The sequence below is a fragment of the Haematobia irritans genome, chromosome 4, assembly GCF_050003625.1.
Source record: "Haematobia irritans isolate KBUSLIRL chromosome 4, ASM5000362v1, whole genome shotgun sequence".
Classification (NCBI taxonomy): domain Eukaryota; kingdom Metazoa; phylum Arthropoda; class Insecta; order Diptera; family Muscidae; genus Haematobia; species Haematobia irritans.
In genome coordinates, this window is record NC_134400.1 from 57,040,705 (window position 1) to 57,060,798 (window position 20,094).

At 38.7% G+C, this 20,094-nt stretch overlaps 1 long non-coding RNA gene across 2 annotated transcripts; it reads right to left on the reverse strand.

Annotated features, from left to right (window-relative positions):
- Positions 1–9,119: 9,119 nt before the first annotated feature.
- LOC142233780 (uncharacterized) lies at positions 9,120–19,522 on the reverse strand. 2 transcript variants are annotated; one of them, XR_012721488.1, is made up of 3 exons: positions 19,337–19,522; positions 18,317–19,227; positions 9,120–9,999 (listed from the first exon to the last, which is right to left on the reverse strand). It is a non-coding gene; the product is annotated as an uncharacterized LOC142233780 (long non-coding RNA). The 2 variants fall into 2 exon arrangements; XR_012721487.1 differs by having other exon boundaries at positions 18,317–19,522.
- Positions 19,523–20,094: the final 572 nt, after the last annotated feature.

Genomic DNA, 20,094 nt, shown 5'->3' on the forward strand with positions numbered 1-20,094 from the left:
CACGTCAGTCGCATAATCATTTATTTACTTTTATTCTTTATTTTGATTTTTTTGTTTTTATTGAAATTCTGTAATTAAAAAATGTCTATAATTGTATGCTGATTTTATATAATTTACTAAGCTGCTCCAGTCACTTTCTCCTCTGCCATCCAACATTCTAAGCATTTCTTCTTCGTTCAACCTTGGTTTCCCGAAAGCTGCAATTCTAAATTCGCTTAATACAGGGCAGCAGGCAATGAAATGTTGGGTCGTTTCTTCAACTAGCATGTTACAAAGTTTACATATTTTATCCTCCTCATTCCGTCCATAATTGTTTCCATTTAAGTGAATCATTCCACTTCGGGCTTTAAATATCCAACTAATTTCTTCCAGTGTATATTTTTCATTTATGTATAACTGCGCTCTGAAGGAACTTAGGGATTTATAATGTCTGCTGCTTTAAGCTTTCGTTTGAAATCGTCTTTGCTTCAGATTTAATTTCAATGCACATAGCAAGTCTGTACTAAACGTATTCCATGATTCGATATCATTTATTACTTCAGGCCATAGCAAGTTCATGTCTTCTGCAAGTGCTTTCAGTTCTTTTACCCAGAAACAATTTCTATTCATCAATAAAGTGGTTAACTGGTGCGGAAGGCGGTTGCGGTTATAGAGAAAACAACCATGCCGAAATTGGTCCATATCGCTCCATAATTATATATAGCCCCCATTCATCCGGACCGGTTGAAATTTGGAACATGGTGTTAGAATGTGGTCTCTAAGAAACACGCACGAATTGGTCCATATCGGTCCATAATTATATATAGCCCCCATATAAACCGTTCCCCTGATTCGATCTTCGGAGCCTCTTGGAGGAGCAAAATTCATCCGATCCGGTTGAAATTTGCAACGTGGTGTTAGTATAAGGCCGCAAATAACCATGCCAAAATTGGTCCGTATCGGTCTATAGTTATATATAGCCGATCCCCAATAACACAAAAATTGGTCCTTATCGGTTCATAATCATGGTTGCCACTCGAGCCAAAAATAATCTACCAAAATTTTATTTTTATAGAAAATATTGTCAAAATGCTATTTCTATAGAAAATTTTGTCAAAAATTTATTTGTATAGAAAATTTTTTCCTAATGTTACTTCTATCAAAAATTTTATTTTGTCAAAATTTTATTTCTATAGAAACTTTAAACTTAATGATATACGTATTAAATCGACCTTTTTAGTTTAATATATACCACGTATGGACTATGTGGTATATATTACGGTGTTAGGAAGTTTTAAGATACCTTGCCATCGGCAAGTGTTACCGCAAGCCAAGTAATTCGATTGTGGATGACAGTCTTCACTAGAAGTTTCTACACAATCCATGGTGGAGGGTACATAAGCTTCGGCCTGGCCGAACTTACGGCCGTATATACTTGTTTATAACTCGCTTTTTATACCCAACACCATAGAATGGTGACGGGGGTATAATAAGTTTGTCATTCCGTTTGTAACACATCTAAATATCGATTTCCGACTATATAAAGTATATATATTCTTGATCAGGGAGAAATTCTAAGACGATATAGCCATGTCCGTTTGTCCGTCTGTCTTGCTGTCTGTCTGTTGTAATTACGCTACAGTCTTCAATAATAAAGCAATCGTGCTGAAATTTCGCAGAAACTCGTCTTTTGTCTGCAGGCAGGTCAAGTTCGAAGATAGGCTACATCGGTCCATGTGTTGATATAGTCCCCATATAAACCGACCTCCCGATTTGGGGTCTTGGGCTTATAAAAACCTTAGTTTCTATCCAATATGACTGAATTTGGAAATTTATGACCACAAAGAGGTGTGCCAAAAATGGTGAGTATTGGTCCATGTTTTGGTATAGCCCCCATATATACCGATCTCCCGATTATATTTCTAGGGCTTCTAAAATCGATAGTTTCTATCCAATTCGCCTGAAATTGGAAATCTAGAGGTATTTTAGCAGCATAAAGAGGTGTGGCAAAAATGGTGACTATCGGTTGATGTTTAGGTATAGCCCCCATTAGACCTATTTCCCGATTTTACTTCTTGGGCTTCTAGAATCCGTAGTTATTATCCAATTTGGTTGAAATTTGAAATCTAGAGGTATTTTAGCAGCATAAAGAGGTGTGCTAAAAACGGTGAGTATCGGTCCAGGTTTTGGTATATCCCCCATTTAGACCGATCTCCCGATATGGGGTCTTGGGCTTATAAAATCCGTAGTTTTTATCCAATTTGCTTGGAATTAAAAAACCTAGAGGTATTTTAGAACAATAAAGAGGTGTACTGAAAATGGTGAGTATCGGTCCATGTTTTTATATAGCCCCCATATAGACCGATCTCCAGATTTTATTCTTGGCCTTATAGAAACCCACCGTAGTGCAATGGTTAGCATACCCGCCTTGCATACACAAGGTCGTGGGTTAGATTCCTGCTTCAACCGAACACCAAAAAGTTTTTCAGCGGTGGTTTATCCCACCTCAGTATTGCTGGTGACATTTCTGAGGGTTTCAAAGCTTCTCTAAGTGGTTTCACTGCAATGTGGAACGCCGTTCGGACTCGACTATAAAAAAGGAGGTCCCTTGTCATTGAGGTTAACATGGAATCGGGCAGCACTCAGTGATAAGAGAGCAGTTCACCAATGTGGTACCACAATGGACTGAATAGTCTAAGTGAGCCTGATACATCGGGCTGCCACTATACCAAACCTATAGGTCCATGTTTTGATATAGCCATCAGATAGACCGATCTCCCGAAATTACTTTTTGGGCTTCTAGAAACCGTAGTTTTATCTAATTTGCCTGAAATGAGAAATCTATAGGTATTTTAGTACCTTAAATATGAGAGCCGAAAATGGCGTGTATTGGTCCATGTTTTGGTTTATCTTCCAAATAGACCGATCTCCCGATTTTATTTCGTGGGCTTTTATAAACCATAGTTTTTTCAATGCAAATTGCTTGAAACTGAATTATACTTTCCAGATTTTACTTCTCGTAATCATTTAAATAATGGGGGTAAAAATCTACAGATATTAGATTTCAAATCAAGGCGTTATTTCATCGTTTTATTGCACACTTGCACACGATGTTTATGATTCCTCTAAAACTCAAACAAATATGGATCTTATAAATCCAGAATCTGATCTTGTCTTCATAGGTAAAATCTTTGAATTTATCTTCGGGAAGTGTACTGGTTGAACTGATCTGCTTGTCACCAAATCCCCCTGATATTTTCACAGCAAACTATAACATTTGATTCATGGTGGTGGGTATTTAAGATTCGGACCGGACGAACTTACTGCTTTATATACTTGTTTCATATTCTTAATGGGAAATTTCAAATTTTATTGTTTAAAATAGGTTAACCCTTTCGACCCTAAAGTTGCCTGTGGGCAACTTTTTGTGTTTTGAGACTCACTGTCAGCGTTGTTTTTGTTCATAAAATTGTAACGGTATCGAAAGCTACAAGTGTTTTCTTCAAGTTGAATGAATTTGGTTGTCAATTAGCAAAAAAATTTTCATTAATACGCACGTACCTCAAGAAAAAAATATTTGCGAATTTAAAAAGAGGTTTTTATACATGTGACTTTTTTCAAAAATTACAACTAAAATGTTGAAAGTTTTTATTAAATCTATTGTAGTACATGTCAAATAAAATATTTCTGGAAGTCAAATCTTAGAACTGCAAAAAAACAACAGATGGGAAATTTTTAAAATTGAAAAGTTGCCTGTGGGCAACTTTGGCAATTGTGGTAGTAAAATTACATATTTTTGAACATAAGACCTGGATAAAAAAGGTTTGAAAAACAATGATTTTGAAAAAATTTTGAACTTCAATTGGGATGTCCCATTGACGAGAAATGCGGCGATGATGTGGAAAACATATCTGCAGTGCAGTGGGGAATTTGGAAGGAATCGTAAAAAGGGAGGAAGCCACTTCTTGGCAACTTACTAGTGGATTAGCACGAATATTGACGCTTTATAATACTTTAGTTTTTTACATCACCAGTTAAATTGACATGGGTTAAAAACAAAACATTTTCGTGAGTCACGCGTGATTCACGCGAAGCCGTGAATGAAATTTATACGAAATCTCGTGAATGAAATTTAAACGAAACCTCGTGAATGTGCGTGAACGGGATTAAAGAAAAATGTGTGGCGCGTGAGCGTGAGTAAAAGTCAAATTGTGTTCGTGGTTGTGAGTGAGTAAACTTTCTCACGCTCCCGATAAAAAATTAACTTTCACGATCCAACTCACGCTCAAGATAAAATTCACGTTAACAATAAAATTCATATTCACGATAAAATTCGCACTCACGGTAAAACAGACACAAAAAGTCACAATCACGAACAAATTCACGTTCACGATTAAATTCAAGCTCACCGATTTTAATCACCTTTACATATTTAATCGCGCTTAAGATTTTAATAGCGTGAGTCACGAGAAATTTCGTTAATTACCAGAATTTTATTGAGCCACGAAAATTGTCGTGTTCCGAAAATATTCGTGACTTACGAGATTTGTCGTGAATCGTGCGAAAGCGTGAGACATAAACATTGTTCATGTGTGAGCGTGTGCGGGTATGACTTTTCATTTCGTGACCGTGAATTCCTACCCACATGGCATGCGTGAGTACAAATATTTCTTCGTGAATGTGTTTGAGCGTGATTGAAATTCCACTCACGCGCACATCTAAGTATATATTTACTGTAAAATAACAAAAAACTTGACAAAAATCCAATAAAACGTAATACGTCTATCATTACAAAACAAAATAGTTTGTAGTCACAATTGCCCAAAGTTGCCCACAGGCAACATTCTCTACCGCCTAAACGAATGGGCGTGGCGACCCGAAATTTTGGCTAGACGCTTCTTAAATAACTTCAACATGATTAAAAGTAAAAAAAAAAATTAGCGATACCTATAAAAATTCGGGGTCGAAAGGGTTAAAAACAGATTAAGAATTAATCAAATAGTGCAATTATTTAAATTTTGCCGAAAAAATGCTAAATTCTTTCTAGAAAAATTGTGAAGTTTTGAAAATATTAGATGTCAAACGTTCTAGATAAGCGTTATAATGCGTTAAAAATCATATAAATTTGTAAAAATTATTTGTTCGTCAAAAAATCACAAAACGTCTTAACCCTACGGTCCATAACCGGGTACCCGGGTAACAATTTGAAATTTAAAGTGCTACTGTTCCTACAATATTGAAGATATCAACATGAAACTCCGAATCATCAGCCATTTCGGCTAAACTTAGAGACTAGAAAAAAGATTATCACATTTGGTTAATTATTTTAGCCAAAAACTGAGTGTAATGTTTTTGCATACAGGGGTCCTTGACCAGGGTACCCGGGTACCTTAGTGCAAATTATAAATTATTTTTCATTTCTATTGGTATATAGGCTTTGTTTCGACGCAGTGTTCCGACAATGCTTAGTTTGAAGGACATCAGCTGTTTTCCCAGTGGCAGCGTCGTAAAAAAATTGTCCATGGTGATATTACGTCCGCTTCCATGGTATGGTCCCACCAAATCTCTGACTACTCGTTCGCCTACACCAATTTCGCGAACATTGTCTTGTTTGTCAGTATAGATTTGGCCATGAAGAGGATATGAATTTTTAGCATCGCATATCCATCATACCTTGATACCATATTTCGAAGGCTTTGATGGAATATACTGTGTAAATTTCGTTCTTCCGCGGTACGAATACAATTGTTCGTCGATTGTTAAATTTTCTGTAGGCACATAATATTTTACGACATTGGCGTTCAATATTATCCAAATATCTCGTATTGGAGCAGCTTTATCTGTGCGCTGCCTCTCGTTTCTTGTTCTCGCGTCATCAAAACGTATAAAACGAATAAGATCCCAGAAGCGGCTTAATCCCATCGTTGCGCGGAATAGAGGATGCGACAAGTGCGTCCATAAGTCCCTCGCATTTTCATCGTTAGAATGATTTGTGCATGCCATTATCAGAATTCCAATGAATGCGTACATTTCTTCCACTGTCGTATCCCTCCACTTCAATTGGCGCTTTGTTGGATTCGCTGCATTGTAGGCATCATAGGTCCAATTGGCTGTTTTGTTGGTATGACGCACGATTATATCGACCATTTCTATTGTAAAATAACTCTTGATGCATTGCTTGCCAGTCATACTTTCCGTCATTCGTAATGGACCACTGCGAGTTCTAATGATGTTGTGACTCCTTATTTGTTGAAAAACAACTGGTGTTGTTTGCCACTGAGTACCATCACGCGCAGTCATACATTCTGTTGTGCTTGATGTTGGTGCATTTTCTTCAGCATTAACACTTTCATTGTCACTCTCATCTTCAAATACATCTTGCTCAATTTGCATTGGCGTATCAATACCGTTTGAAGTTTCGTTGTAATTTCCCCAGTCTTCACTCTCTGAGTCTTGCACTTCTCCAGCAAATACCTCTTGTTCTTCCTCAATTGGCCCGGAAGCGTCGTCATCCAAAGTCATATCATCAAGTAAAGACTCAATATATATTCCTCTGGCTTGTTCACTCAAACGCAGATATTGTCTTTCAGTTAAAAATTCTTTGTTGCGGTTCATTTTTCTTCAACTTCATTGTACAAGTGTTTAACTTATCATGACGAAATGTGTAACTGTACACTTGCTACCAAAAAACACAAACAAATCACATACATGAAATTTGTACAGTTGAGGCGTTAAAACTAAGCGTTTCTAATAATCTGCGACGATATATACTATTTTATTTGAAAATGAACGAAAAAACTGCACTAGGTACCCGGGTACCCTGGTTATGGACTCCTGTTCATCCAACTGGTTATGGACCGTAGGGTTAATTCACATCCAAAACACTGAATTCGCACCACACCTTAAGAAGTGATGCAAATTCAGTGCAACAGCTGTTGAAATGGTGGACATCCGTCCTATGAAAAGCCAATGTTAAATTCATCGCTTCTGCGTCAATTTTGCATAACTTACGGATCCAAGAAGAACATTTTCAATACTTTTTGGCGACGCTTTTTGTCCTGGGTCTTTGATTATCGAAGAAAAATTGCCAAATATTTAATTTCATTAATATTTCCTTCTTCGTATAAAAATATTTATATAACTGCCGTTTATAGACATAGAATTGAGTTATTTGGCTTCCTATAAGAATCGCCTATATTGGTCCATTATGTTAAGTTACACAACTATATCATTTATCCGGCTTATTCGAAGACTTAAATGCAATTTGATAACCTTCAAATGTAGCTTTTTTGTTGGGTCCTATCATGTCCTTAGTGTATTTTCTGATTTTTTTTTTGTTACAAAAAATTTGAAATATGAGGTACTTTATTTTAGGCTTTCATTTATCTTTCTATTGTTCTATTAAAAAGGAGTAGAGAGGCCAAGAACTCAAAAAGAAAACGAAAACAAGCCTTAATGGTTGACATGTGTCACAGTTCATAACATTGAACTCATTAAAGGCCTTATTTATGACCTATTTGCTGTTAAGAAAAACATTTAATTTCTGAGTATTTTCGTTTGGCATTAATAACATCGATAATGTCCACGTTTTTCACATTTATCATCTTTTTTGGTCGATTCCTAATTTCTTACGACACGCACGCACGTTTCGTGCGTTAATAAATGACCAAAATGGGAATGTGACAATTGGATGTCATAAAATGAAAATATATGGTCAAATGTTATTGTAGATCAGGTTTTGCTTAAACGAGTTTTCCGATATATATAAATGCATACATTTTTAATTTTTCAGGATGTTTTTATACCCTCCACCATAGGATGGGGGTATATTAACTTTGTCATTCTGTTTGTAACACATCGAAATATTGCTCTAAGACCCCATAAAGTATATATATTTTGGGTCGTGGTGAAATTCTGAGTCGATCGGAGCATGTCCGTCCGTCCGTCTGTTGAAATCACGCTAACTTCCGAACGACACAAGCTATTGACTTAAAACTTGGCACAAGTAGTTGTTATTGATTTAGGTCGGATGGTATTGCAAATGGGCCATAAAGGGTGATACGTATTAGGATGACGTATTTCTTTCAATTTTGCATTTAAAAAACCTGAACACCCCTCATTTTGAAGGTGTGTGTGTGTGTAGAATGTTGCTCCTATTTTGAATTTGGAATTTACTCTTCAGTTGTCAAAATGCCGTCCAAGCAAGAAGAGCAGCGTATCAAAATTTTGCTCGCGAATCGCGAAAATCCGAGCTACTCGCACGCAAAGCTGGCAAAATCGCTAAAAGTTGCCAAATCAACCGTTACAAATGTAATTAAAGTGTTTGGGGAACGTTTGTCGACAGCCAGGAAGTCTGGATCGGGGGGAAATCGAAAACCGGAAGCCGCTGAGACGACAAAGAGAGTTGCCGGTAGTTTCAAGCGAAACCCTAACCTCTCTCTCCGAGATGCCGCAAATAAGCTGGGTGTATCGTCTACAACCGTGCATCGAGCCAAACAACGAGCCGGACTATCGACTTACAAGAAGGTAGTGACTCCAAATCGCGATGATAAACAAAATACGACGGCCAAAGCGCGATCCCGGAGGCTGTACACGACGATGCTGACGAAGTTTGACTGCGTGGTAATGGATGACGAAACCTACGTCAAAGCCGACTACAAGAAGCTTCCGGGATAGGAGTTTTATACGCCAAAAGGAAGGGGAAAGGTAGCAGATATTTTCAAGCACATAAAACTGTCAAAGTTCGCAAAGAAATATCTGGTTTGGCAAGCCATTTGTACCTGTGGCTTGAAAAGTAGCATTTTCATAGCTTCCGGGACTGTCAACCAAGAAATTTACGTGAAAGATTGTTTGAATAAACGTCTGCTGCCTTTCCTGAAGAAACACGGTTGTTGTTGAATCGATTGAGGAATTAGAGATGTGAACTTAGGTTCATACGTGTTGGGTAAAAGCCAGAAAAGAGAGCGAAGGTGGAGATGGGTCTTTAAAGGCAAACGGGGACCTTAGGCATCGATATGGTATTATTAAATCACTGTGACATTGAGCTCAGGCTCACTGGATAATCATGAACTCCACACAAGAACGGTTACTTACATATTTCGCTATCAAAAAATGATCAAAGTAAAAAAAACCACGGGAGGTTTGGAATTCGTTGTAGACTTTTATTATTTGATCGAGAGATGTGTCCCAGGCGACGGCTGGATAGAGAAAGAGAAGGTGGAAAGTGAGCTCGCAGGTTACTAGATCAAAGAATAAAAGGACAGAAAAAAAGCAGAGTTGCCACTTAGACTATTTTTTCCTTTAGCCTATTACATTATTTTCATTTAATCTATTACATCTTAACGGATATTGGAAACTTAATAAGACAGAAAGAAATTCAAAATCTAGGAGAATACAATTATATCTATTTTAATTCAATCCAATGTAATTCATTTCAAATTGTTATATATATTAGACTTAATTAAGTAATGTGGCGTACTAGGAGAAAGTACATTAAACATTCTCCCCGGCTTGGGCGAGAAGACCAATTAAGGGTGGTCCAAGACTTCACTGAGTCGTTTGAGGGTTCTTATGGCAATCCGGAGAATGTGTACTGGGAGAGATCTAGGTATTCGTTGCCGTCCGGCTAATCGTATTTCTCTCATTCGTTCCTCTCGAACTTGTCGCCTAGCTTCGATACGATTGATTTCGTCTCTCAAATCTTCCTGCCTGTTCTGTGGCGCAAAATGGTACCCGGGCTCATGATGATTGCGACCTCGCTCGATGTCGTCTAAGCTTACCCTCGGTATGGGATGTATATGTAGAAGCGAATGGTGTTCGTCGTTGCATATTTTACACCCGCTTTGAGAAGTACACTCGTATGTCCTATGTGAACGCGCCAGGCAATTGAAACAATATCCTAGGCGTCGTACTTCCCGTCGGCGAGCACCAACATCTAGGTCCAAAAAACGGCGACAGAATCGTAAGGAGTGATAGCGCTCACACACTAAGCATTTGTGGAGGTCGGGGTTTCGAGGAGCCCTGTGGATATAAATGGAAAAAAAAATTGAGTATACCTATGACTAAAGCTAGCAGAAACAAATCATATTCCTGAGAGGAGAATTTTGAGGAGAACCAGCATAAACTAGTGGAGACTGGTGGAAGAGAAGAGAATATTTAGAGAAAAAACGATAGGTGTCAGGTTGAAGAGGAGGTCAACGGAAATACTTTATGAGAAGTTTGTATACTTTTGAAAAATTATTGCGATGCTGAGGATTCATTGGATTTTATGGGCGGTTCGTAGAAAAGAGGGCATATTTTTGTTATATCTCTGGTAATGGAGCCATTACTTGTGCGTATATCGACCACCCGAATAAGGCCATCACGTCCCTGATGCACAGCTTTAATACGGCCTAGTTTCCATTCGCACGGTGGTATTTGATCATCCTTGATTACAACGAGTTGGTGGATTTTTAAATTCTCAGTTGGGTAGTGCCATTTATATCGTTGTTGCAATTCCTTTAAGTATTCATCCTTCCAACGACGAGCAAATTCGTGCTGTTGTGATTTCAGTTTATCCCAACGATCAGTGTATGACAAATTATCTTGTACAGTTTCTGGAGTGGCTACGAGAGGAGCACCTCGAAGAAAATGACCGGGTGTCAAAGCAAGCATCTCGAAAGGATCGTCAGTCATGGAAGATAGCGGGCGTGAGTTTAAAACGGCTTCAATTCTTGTAAGTAGCGTCGCAAATTCTTCGAATGTGTATTTGTGATTCTGGGCAACTTTGCGGAAATGAATTTTGAAAGATTTTACCCCGGCTTCCCACAACCCTCCCATATGTGGGGCATTTGGAGGAATGAAAGACCATTCAAAACCGTATATTTCGTATTTCCTGGCGATATCCTTCGCGGCGGAATTTAGGAATGCTTTAAATTCGTACCTTAGTTTCCTTTCAGCACCGATAAAATTTGTTCCGTTGTCAGACATTATTTTCGACGGAAGACCTCTTCTTCCTACAAATCGGATAAACGCAGCGAGAAAAGATTCGGAGGAGAGGCTAGAACACAATTCCAAATGGATGGCTTTTGTACTAAAGCAGACGAAAACGCATACGTAACCCTTCTGATAGATAGCTTGTCTGAGGTTCGAGGCTTTTATAGTGAAAGGTCCTGCAAAATCTAAACCGGTAATAGTAAACGGAAGTGAAAATGAGCTTCGTTCCTGGGGAAGTGCGCTCATTTGTTGGGATAGGAGTTTCCGTTTGTAGATAGTACAAGTTTTACAAGACCGTATACATTTTTTGATCGCTGACCTTAGTCTAGACACGTAGTATTCCTCTCGCACAGATCGCATCAATAAATTGTTTTCTGCGTGCAACAAAGTCAGGTGAAGATACGCAATGTACAATTGACAGAATCGAGATTTAACTGGCAAGATTATGGGGTGACGTTCGCTAAATCGTAAATTCGAATTAGCTATTCGCCCATTTATACGCATAATACCGCTGGGATCAAGATAGGGGTTCATTGAATAAAGTGAGCTTTTGCGATGAACTTGTTTAGACAATGTTAGAGTATTATATTCATGGGGATAATATTTCCGTTGTGTGACACGAATGAGCAAGTCTCTAGTCTCTTTAAATTCCTCGTGAGAGATTGTTAACGAGGAGGAGACCATTTGTCGTCGTGATGATTTGTAAAATCGCACTACATAAGTGATAACTCGTAAAGCGTGAGCCCAGCATGAAAACCTATTCAACATATCATCGCTGCTCTCACTTAAGTGAAATGTCTCAACCTTTCGAACTTCTGGCGGATTTTCAACGAAGACAACAGATTTCGGCCAGTTTTCGGGAGGTTCAATAAGCCACTCCGGGCCGTGCCACCAAAGTGAGTTGTTCATAAGTTCCGTTGGAGAACAACCACGCGAACCCAGATCTGCCGGGTTTTCGTTAGAACGTATATGACGCCACGAGCGGTTTCCTATATTTCGTAATATTTTAGCTATGCGATTGGCTACAAAAGTTTTCCATGTGTGTGGAGGTTTTCCTAACCAACCCAAAGCAATAGAAGAATCGCACCAAAGAAACAATTCAACTTTGTTCAGGGAAATGTCTCTGAGAACATGTTTAATCAACTGAGAGAGAAGGACAGCACCACAAAGTTCTAACCGGGGTAAGCTGAGCGGATCAATGGGGGCTACCTTGGTCTTGGACACCAAGAGATTACTTAATACTGACCCTCCTGTGTCTACACGTAGGTACAGTGCAGCGCAATATGCCTTCTCAGAGGCATCACAAAATCCGTGAACCTGAGTTTTGAATTTGGGGGAGAAATGTATCCATCGAGGTATTTTTATTTGAGAGGTGTAATGAAGAGATTCTAAGAATTGATTCCATTTTAACAATGTATTCGGTTTTACATTCTCGTCCCATCCTGTGCCCTCTAACCACAAATGTTGTAGTAGAATTTTGGCCTGAATCACAATGGGAGAGATCCAACCAGCAGGATCAAATAATTTGGACACCGCAGATAAAATTTGTCGTTTTGTAGCGGATTGTGTGATTCTCGGGGGATCAATTTTGTAAGAAAAACCATCTTCGAGAGCATTCCATTGGACGCCCAAGGTTTTTGTTCCACTGGTTTCATAAAACTTGAGAAATTTTGAATCCAAAACTCTATCCTCGGCGACGGAATTGAGAATCTCCGCATTATTTGAAGTGATTTTCTTGAGTTGGAAACCAGCAGAGCTTAGCATTTCAAGTAGTTGGGACAAGGATTCTATCGCAGATTCTGGATCGTGAGCTCCAGAAAGTACATCATCCACATACATCTCGTTCCTAATGATTTGGGCGGCACGGGGATAAGAATCTTCTGAATCCTGAGCAAGTTGGATTAAGGTTCTTATAGCCAAATAGGGAGCACAATTCACTCCAAATGTCACTGTTCTAAGAGCATAATCTTTGATAGCACTTGTGGGTGAAGGACGGAAGAGTATTCGTTGGAAATGAGTGTCGTCGTCGTGGACTAATATTTGGCGATACATCTTTTCGATGTCGCCGTTAAAGACATACTTGAAAAGTCGCCATCTGAGGATAAGGGTCATTAGGTCAGATTGAAGGGTGGGACCAACATGGAGAACATCGTTGAGTGATGTACCAGAAGTGGTTCGCTTTGAGGCGTTGAAGACTACTCGAACTTTTGTACTGACACTTTGTGGTTTGAGAACAGCATGATGGGGCAGATAAAAGGATCCAAACGAGCCATTAAGAGACGTTTCCTTCGAAGTAGTGGGTCTCATTTGATCAAGATCCAGATATTCTCTAAGGACATTGTGATAAGTCTGACAAAGTTCAGGTTTGTTCTGAATGGATTGCTCCATCCGAGCGTATTGGATGAATGCCTGAGTTCGAGAATGACCCAGAGGGGATCGGAATTGGTAGTCTTCCTTGAAAGGGAGACGAACAATGTATCGACCGTCCTGGTTCCGGACAGTAGTCTTAGTGTAAAGGGCTTCACAGAGTTTATCAGAAGGGGAAAGCGCCTTTTCTTCCGGGACCTCTTCTTGCTCCCAAAACAAACGCAGCTGTTTGCTGACGGGGTCATCAGTAACATCTGTTACTTGAATGGAAAAGGAAGAAACAGACCGAGTATCGACTGGTCCACTAATTACCCAACCAAATATAGTCGCCTGAGCCAGAAGGGAATCACAAATATTCCTTACTCCATGAAGAAGTATCTGAGGGAGGATATTACTTCCTAAGAGCAAATCCACATGACCCGGGCGGTGAAATTGTGGGTCCGCCAAATCTAATTCTTGAACGTCAGAAACGTTAATTTTTTCTTTGGGAACAAAGAAGTTCGGCAAAAGCCGAGTGATTTTGGGAACGACAATAGCTTGGGTGTCAATAATAAGATCGTGAGATTGTGATAATAGGGAGAGGGAGCAAACATGACTGGAATTGGCAACAACTTGTCCACCAACACCGCGAATCTCAAAATTCTTGCTTTCAGTAGGAAGAGAAATTCTCTGCTGAATACTTCGAGAAATGAAAGTTTTCTCTGATCCTTGATCGAGAAAAGCACGGGCTTTAAATGTGTCTCCTCTGTGTTTAATGGTAACAATTGCCGTGGGTAACAAAGTGTTTTCTCTAGAGGAAGTCTCATTAGGAGAGGAAAAGTGTGCAGAAGTCTGCAAAACAGTAGCATTACCGGGTGAGCTAAATGTTTGGAACGAAGAGGTTTCAACTTGGTCTGCATCCGCTGACGCTGTTGTAAAATTCAACGTCGAAGACTGGGGATGCATTTCTGAGCCGGCAGGATTAATCGAAACTCTACTCTTCGGAAAGTGCAAAAGAGTATGATGATTCCTTTTACATTCAAGACACACGAATTTACTCTTGCAGTCCTTTCGTACATGTCTATAGGAAAGACAATTGAGACATATATTGTTATCATTTACAAATCGGTTGCGAGATGGAGGGCTTAAATCTCTGAATTTAGTACAATCCTTGAGGGGGTGACTTAGGTCACAAAGCTTGCATTTGAGACTTGCATTGCCTTCGGTCTTGAAAGAGTTGACTTCGGCAGATCTCTTAGTGGGAAAAGATTTCGGACCGTGGATACTGTCAAGCCTCTCAACAATCTCGTATCGATTGGAGAGAAAACTGTCCATTTGGGACCATGTCGGAAGTTCTTTATGAGTATGGAGAGATTGTTCCCACAAAGACAAAGTTTGGTGCGGTAACTTACTCGAACATAAGTATACTAGAATTGGGTCCCAGTCTTCCGTAGAAATATCATGGGTCTTAAGGGCAGCGAGGCAATCGTTAATGGTTGACTGAATCCTTTGCAACGCTTCACCACTTTCTGACGAAATAGCTTTCAAGTTTAAGAGAATTTTTAATTGATTATCTACAAGTATCCTTTTGTTCTCATATCTTGCACGCAATGCTTCCCAAGCCAAAGCAAAGTTCTCACCGCATAACTGGTACTTCCTCACAATACCCGCAGCCTGACCGCTTACCTTGAGGCGAAGATGGTAAAGTTTTTGAACGGGAGTCAATTTGGGGTGATTGATATACACCGCGGTAAACATATCGCGAAAAGAAGGCCACTCCTCATACCCGCCTTGAAAATTCTCAGTATCGCATGGGGGGACCTTAATACAACTGAAGGATGAGTCTGAATTACCGAGTGGTAATGAAGCCTGAGATGGGTTAGGAGGAGCTATAAAAGTCTTCTGTGCGTCCATTATCTTTGCCTTACACGTGTGAAAAAGTAAGGTACAACTTCTGTACTTTTCCTTGGCAGCGGTTATGAATTCATCGGTGAATTTTCCGCCCTGAGTGGTGAAAATCTTTTTATAGGATGTTTGGACATTTGCCCACCTTTCATGTAAATCTTGAGAGGCCACTGTTAAAGAGGAGTCGGTATGATCCGTTTCTGGTCTCTCATCGAAGTCGGTACAAAACATGACCAGATCATCGGAAAAGAAAATAAAGTCTACCTGTAAGTCGTCCATTCTGGGAGCGTATCCGTGGAAGAGAGACAGAAGAGACACAGTGTCAAGAGAAAATATATGCAGGTGAGAGTAGAGCAAAAGATTGCAACTTCACGATAAAACAAATACTCAGTCTTTCAAAAGTAAAACTCGAGGAAAAAGAGAAGATGCGGGGCCACGTTAATTCTTTTCGAGGGAATGAAGCGTAGCGTGAAATAGTAGACGGAGTATATCCGTGGTAATATCTCTTGGGACTCGAACCGTTACACAACCAAAAAAGAAATCAGAATGCACCAGGGTTTCCGAGGATTGATTTCGTTGCAGGCTACCGAAATGAGACATTGACTAGAGCAGGCGACCTAAAACCGGCAACTGGTACCAACCTTTGAGTCTGTTTCAACCTCACAAGCCATTTGAAGCCATGACACAAGCAAGCAAGTTTGAGCGCTGACCCCAGGACTGAAATTTTAGGCCTTATAGCGAGCAATGTTCAATTGGGTAGTCGTTAACTAGTCGTTCACCCAGCCAACCCGAGAGAGCAAACTTAACTTTGTTTAGCAGAGTTATAGAGACAAAATCTTGAGAGAAAAAAATATAGAAATAAATTGACGAGAAAATTTCGTATAGAAATAAAATCCTGCAGAGACTTCCGCTTCTGAGACGAAATTCTATGGAAATCTAATTCCCACAGTACGCTCTTTAAAAAATGGAATCTCGAGAACACTTTCCCCAGGAATTAAAAAGGCTGAGAAACTCTTTCTATGGGAATGAGAACAAGAGAAAACTTTCCGTAGAAATAAAATTTTGAGACAATTTCCTATGGAAACAAACCATGAGAAAGCTTTCTATAGAAATAAAATTTTGTGGAAATTTTCTATAGAAGTAAAAATCTTGAGAAGATTTTCTACAGCAATACTATTCCGAGAACCTTTTTATAAAGATAAAATTTCGAGACAGTTTGAGAAAAATTTCTACAGAAATGAAAACATGAGAAAACTTTCTATGTAAAAAAAAACTGAGACAATTTTTCTATGGAAACAAACCATGAGAAAACTTTTTATAGAAATAAAATTTTGTGAAAATTTTCTATAGAAGTAAAAAATCTTGAGAAGATTTTCTATAGCAATACTATTCCGAGAACCTTTTTATAAAGATAAAATTTCGAGACAGTTTGAGACAATTTTCTACAGAAATGAAAACATGAGAAAACTTTCTATAGAAATAAACGCTGAGAAAAAAAAAAAAAAAAATTCTATAGAAATAAAAATTCTTAGAAATTTTTCTACAGCAATGAAAGTAGAGCAAACTTTCTATGAAAATAAAATTTTGAGAACATTTTCTAGAGAAATACAATCTTGAGAAATCTTTCTGAAAAATTTGAGAAAATTTTTCATAGAAATATTATTCTGAAAAAATTTTCTATCGCAATAAAATTTTGAGAAAACAAAAAAACGGGCAACTCTGAGAAAATTCTCTATCGAAATAAACTTTTGCGACAATTTTTTATGAAAATAAAACAGTTTTCAGAAAACTTTCTATCGATATAAATCCATGAGTTTCCATAGAGATACAATTTTTGAGAACTAAATTCTTGAGAGATAAAATTTTTGAGAAAATTTTATATATAAATACAATTTTCGGGTAAAATCTTTATAAAATAGACATTTGAGAAGACTCTTTGTAGGAATAAAATCTTGAGAAAATTTTCTATAGAAATTGAAATTTGAGAAAATTTCTGTAGGAAAAAAAAAAAAAAAAAAGAATTCCGAGATCACCAAAGGCAAATGTAAGCACGAAAAAACCACAACTTATCCATTAATGTAATTCGAATAAGTCCTTAAATTGAAAATCGTACTGTGACAGCACATGTGACGAGTGAAATAGCCATTAATTAATTAATTCAATTCAGCACGAGCTCAAAATTTCTTCGTAGCTAAGGCTTGTATCACAATATGTCGAAGCTCTTAGAGTACGGTACAATCATAACAGTTTCAACATATGTCCGAGATATCAGTCTCAACATATGCCCATAAACATAAATAAAATAAAATGAGTAATAACTAAGCACCACATTTGTAGATAACCATCTTAACGAATTATTAGAATCACCAGGTACGGTTTTTAATTCCAACGAGAGGGTGCGCCACTATTTGTAACGAGATGGGCATATATATGACACATCAACGGAGTCTGTGCGACTCGTGGTTTCTGGTAACGAAACCCAATAAACTGTTCCAATAAGACCGTATTGAATCCGTTCATATATGGTTGCCCCTGGCAACTAGTTCTCGTCTCTTACTCAAAATAGTACAAGAGTTCGGTAGCGTTATGACTTTGTAACTTCTGTTACTTTATTTTTGTATGAGATTCAATGTTATAATTCATTTATCGAATGTTGTCGAGAGTAATAGTATAAAGTTCAAAATTTGATGTAGATTAGTGTTACTGATTACAATTCTAACGTTGATGGTGGTATAGGCGGCTGTTAGGAGCGCAAAGCAATTTATGCTGGATCAATTAATTATTTAAAAAAGATCTCAGATAATTAGATTATTTTTCGGTTGCTCCCAATTTAGTAGCATATAAACAAAAAAAAAAAAAAAAAAAAAACAAAAACATGTTATGGACTTGCTCCTTTACAGCAGCCTATATGTGTTTTCGTTACCGTGGTCATTACCCAATCTCCTTATAATACATCAAACCAGCTGTGGGGTTTTAGGTGTTTCGTTGGTGTCATTTGCGGTACAACAAAAAAAAGTGGCATACTCTTAGGAGGCTGCGATTAAAACAACCACTGGGAGATTGTAACGAAAACACTAATCTACTTTCTGAATAAAAATGGGCGGTGACTTACAGAATTTCCAAGAAATTGTACCAACTTTGCTGGACTACCGGTGCTGCTGTGGTCGTATCTGCCCTCAGTTGTCGAGATTATCTTGTGCCACTGCCGTTGAAAGAGAAACGCTCACAATGGTTGCTGTAGTTTTATACGTTCCATAAACCAAAACAAGTTTGCCCAAATGACTTACGGTGGCAAGAATCGTTGGCTTTCGTTCCCTTGCCTGTTGAGCTGGTGGATGGTGGAGTTCAGCAAAATGTACACTTAGGGGATGAACATATAAACACCGCAGTTGATGACATAGGCAACGGTGGCTGCGGCGTATGCCGCTACTGTCGGTGTTCGTTGTATGGGTAAAAGTCGTAGTTATGCGGTGTTGCTTGTGCGAATCGCGGAGATGGCTACGTAGATGTTGACAGACGTTTGGTGACCAGTTGCGCCGCCGTATACAAGTCTATACTGGTAAGACGATTTTGCAGCGATGTCAGACACACCGGCGCATATGTCCTCTTCTATCAAAACAAAATCAAACTTATTCGTGGTCGAGCTGGTGATGGATGAAGATTCGTGATTTGGTTGTTACGGTTAATTCTGTTTTGTATGTTTCACACTGTTGATTTGGATGATTTTTCGTCGTGTTATACACAGGTTCCACTAACGACTCCTGGGGCCTAACCTCGAACTTAGTGGCTACCTTCAAGTGCAACGTGGAAACTTACTCGCGCCTGGCAAACTGCAACAAATATCTATTCTCTTAGTAGGAATATACCACTAGTTCGTCGTGAGGGACATGGGAGATATTTGCTTTTTCCTCGTCCACTTGTTAGGTTGTTAGGTGATGGTGGTAAAAAGTATGGCCCAATTCTTCTTGCAAGTACCACACGACGGTTTGGTTACTGACGTCCCCTGAATCGTACTGCTGAAAACTAAAGGTTGGATTTGATGCAGTCCGACGGCGCCGTATAAAACAAACCTTGGACACACGTGCAGGGTGGTTACGTAACGTTACCCCTGGTAGATGCCTCCAATCCTTACCAGAAATGTTAAATCTGTCGTTGTACGCCCAACGCTATTTTCTTCATTTAACTCGTACGGATTGATACTCCCTTCGTACGGATTACTATCAACTTTTCTGCGTTCGCTCACTGTACCTTTTAATAAACTTTACTGTCACGTCTCAAATCTCAATTAATTATTATTTTTTTCCCAGTACTACCAACATTGAAAATGTCAAGTTAGTTATTTTTTTATTTTATGACAGCCTACCATAACCATTCACAATAGGGCACCTCAAAAGAACGTTGCCACTGTAAATTTGTGGGAATTATCCAAAACGGTCGGGTGAATAGAATTGCTCAAATAATTTAACTTGTTTTTTTTTTTTTTAATTAAAGGACTGTAGCGATTAACCAATGGTTACAAGAGAGGTTCGAAGGACCATGTTGAATCGATTGAGGAATTAGAGATGTGAACTTAGGTTCATACGTGTTGGGTAAAAGCCAGAAAAGAGAGCGAAGGTGGAGATGGGTCTTTAAAGGCAAACGGGGACCTTAGGCATCGATATGGTATTATTAAATCACTGTGACATTGAGCTCAGGCTCACTGGATAATCATGAACTCCACACAAGAACGGTTACTTACATATTTCGCTATCAAAAAATGATCAAAGTAAAAAAAACCACGGGAGGTTTGGAATTCGTTGTAGACTTTTATTATTTGATCGAGAGATGTGTCCCAGGCGACGGCTGGATAGAGAAAGAGAAGGTGGAAAGTGAGCTCGCAGGTTACTAGAT